This window comes from Myotis brandtii, unplaced genomic scaffold, assembly GCF_000412655.1.
Source record: "Myotis brandtii unplaced genomic scaffold, ASM41265v1 scaffold2664, whole genome shotgun sequence".
Classification (NCBI taxonomy): domain Eukaryota; kingdom Metazoa; phylum Chordata; class Mammalia; order Chiroptera; family Vespertilionidae; genus Myotis; species Myotis brandtii.
Window position 1 is genome coordinate 99204 of NW_005360137.1, and position 2878 is coordinate 102081.

General features: G+C 50.0%; 1 protein-coding gene across 2 annotated transcripts in view; it reads right to left on the reverse strand.

Moving 5' to 3' along the window:
* NPHP1 (nephronophthisis 1 (juvenile)) overlaps window positions 1–2878 on the reverse strand; it is a 103823-nt gene that overhangs the window by 97548 nt on the left and 3397 nt on the right. The gene's annotated exons all lie outside the window — the stretch shown is intronic.

Below are 2878 nucleotides of genomic sequence, written 5' to 3' on the forward strand. Positions count from 1 at the left end.
AGGAGGCGAGCCCGGCGCCGCCTGCTGCGCGGTGGCGGACCTGCAGCGCCTGCACCGGGAGCGTGGGAGGGCTCTGACTTGCTGGGATGTCATTCCTAGGGTCACTTTTACATAAAACTCCTGACCAGATTGCAGACTCTCCTGTGGGCGGGATGAACTAAGCAAGCATGTTGGAGAAGCTCCAATAGCAAAGCACTGATGTGGCCTCTAGGAACATGGCCACCCCAGCCAGCAGCCAGCCAAAAGCGAGAACCTCCATCCTGCAACTGTCATGAGAACGGAGTCCGCCTGAGCCATCCGCCTCCCATGGCCTGGAGTGAGGTGTAGGTTCTTGACTTCGTGCTGGGAAGATTTTACAATACCCGTCCAGGTGATTTTGAGAGAACGTTTACTAAAGCTGGGACAGTGAAATAAAGGGAGGGCTTAGCATGGAAGCAGCAGCAGGAGAGCCGAGGAGGGGCTGCTTTGGCCCTGTAGAAATTTTATAGGAAAGAAGTGAGCCACGCTGGGTTGCCAGGACTCACTGCGAAGTAAAAGTCACAATGACAGAAGGGAGCCAAGGTGAGGCTGCTGTTAGCTCACTGAAAAGTGAGAGAACGGGCGGCCTTGAAGGCAGGTTCCAGTGCTAGCCCCGGAGGAGCTACTGCTGCCCACTGCTCCCCTGGTTGCAAGTCCAGTGGGGACCTTCAGGGTTTAGGAGAAAGAGAGCAAAAGTACATGCCCCAGAAAAGGAGGGGTGTGGGCGTAGTCCAAGGAGAGCACACGCTGGGTCCTTTGCTTTGAGGGTTCTTATCTGTTTCCTAAAGGCGGGAATCCTAGGGGAGGGCCTCAGCAACATAGTCATCAGCTTCCCAGGTGTGTTTTTTAATATGCTGATGTGTCAAACTGAGCAAATAGAGCAGTGGTTCTCAACCTTCCTAATGCCGCGACCTCATGTTGTGGTGACCCCCAACCATAAAATTATTTTCGTTGCTACTTCATAACTGTAATTTAGCTACTGTAAACAATATGTAATTATATATGTGTTTTTCCGATGGTCTTAGGCGACCCCTGTGAAAGGGTCCTTCGACCCCCAAAGGGGTCGCGACCCACAGGTTGAGAACCGCTGAAATAGCGGGACCAGCGTCATTTTCTGGTGAGCTTTACCTCTATCTTGGATTTGCTTGATTCTAATTTGGGTGTTTTTTTGGTATTTGTTCCCCTGACTTCATTTGTGCTGGGGTTTGGCTGGCATTAATGACAGTAGCTGGGTTTCTGTTATCTCCCTGACCAGGGTGATTTAAGCTATTTACTTTTAGGAAGGAGAATTGTAAACCATTTGCTCTCAAGTGTCCTTGGTTAGGAAAGATAAGATCTTGCAATTTATTAGCAGGCTGTAAATTGCTCTAATTGACCCCATTTGTCTAACCATCTGTCTCAGTTTCCCTTTTCCCACTTGTCAAAAATTCTCCTAACATCTAACTCTCCTGATTCACAACCACAGATCACCCAAACCACAATTCAGTGGCCACTTCTCTCAAGTTTCTAAGTCCACAGGCACCTCGTGCCCACACCCTCCTCACACACACACTGTCACTCAACCCCAAATGGTGGTTCCTGGTAAGACACCCTGGCTTATCCTGACCCCATCAAACCCCCACCCCCTAACCCCCATCAAGGAACACGTCTGAAGACAGCAGGAGAGCACACGTCCACTGTGGTGGCACCAACACAATGACGGGTTCCCTCACACCGACTGCAGTGCCCATTCAGCTGGAGTTGCTGGCCCTCTGCTCTGTGGGCTGTGCAGCAGCAAGTGGCCACGCTGGGGAGGCCCACGGGTCAAGAAGCTCCCTGTGGCCTCTCGGAGCTGAGGACGCCTGCAGCCGCAGCCACAGGAGATCCACCCTCAGTCCTACACCTGCAGGAAACCGAATTCTGCCCACAACCGGGGTGAGATTGGAAGCATCTCCTTTCCTCCTGGACACTCAGGGGAGACCACAGTCTCAGCCAAAACCCTGGTCTCGTGAGCCCCGAATCAAAGGCACCGCTTATGCCATGCTCTGCTCCCGACTGCAGAGCTGTCAGACAGTCACGAATGTGTAGTGTCACTAGGCTAGTGGGGATATTGCTCCATAGCAAGGAATGACTAAGCCATGTCCTTTATCAAATCAGGTTCTCCGTCCTTAGTTGATTTGTATGGAAGAAACTTCCTATTGGAGAGGGTGTTCATAACACAATTTCCTGAAAGTGAAAGTTACATGTTGCCTTGATTCTCACAGCCAGTTGGCCTGGAGGTCAAATCCCCCCCAGTGTTACCTACAACAATCAAGGCTTAACTACAACAAGACTGCGCACAAAGACCACAAGGGGGTGCACCAAGAAAGCATAAAAAATGCAGAGACAAAGAAACAGGACACAAATGACAGAAATGGAGGATATAGAGTTCAAAACCACACTTTTAAGGTCTTTCAAGAACTGTCTAGAAGCCGCCGATAAACTTAGTAAGGCCTTCGAAAAGACTGGTGAGACCGCTGATAAATATAGTGAGATCCTCAAGAAATCTAATGAGACCCTCGATGTTGTGATAAAGAACCAACTAGAAATTAAGCATACACTGACTGAAATAAAGAATATTATACAGAAGCCCAACAGCAGACCAGAAGAGCGCAAGAATCAAGTTAAAGGCCGAAACCGGTTTGGCTCAGTGGATAGAGCGTCGGCCTGCGGACTGAAGGGTCCCGGGTTCGATTCCGGTCAAGGGCATGTACCTGGGTTGCGGGCACATCCCCAGTAGGAGATGTGCAGGAGGCGGCTGATCGATGTTTCTCTCTCATCGATGTTTCTAACTCTCTATCTCTCCCCCTTCCTCTCTGTAAAAAATCAATAAAATATATTT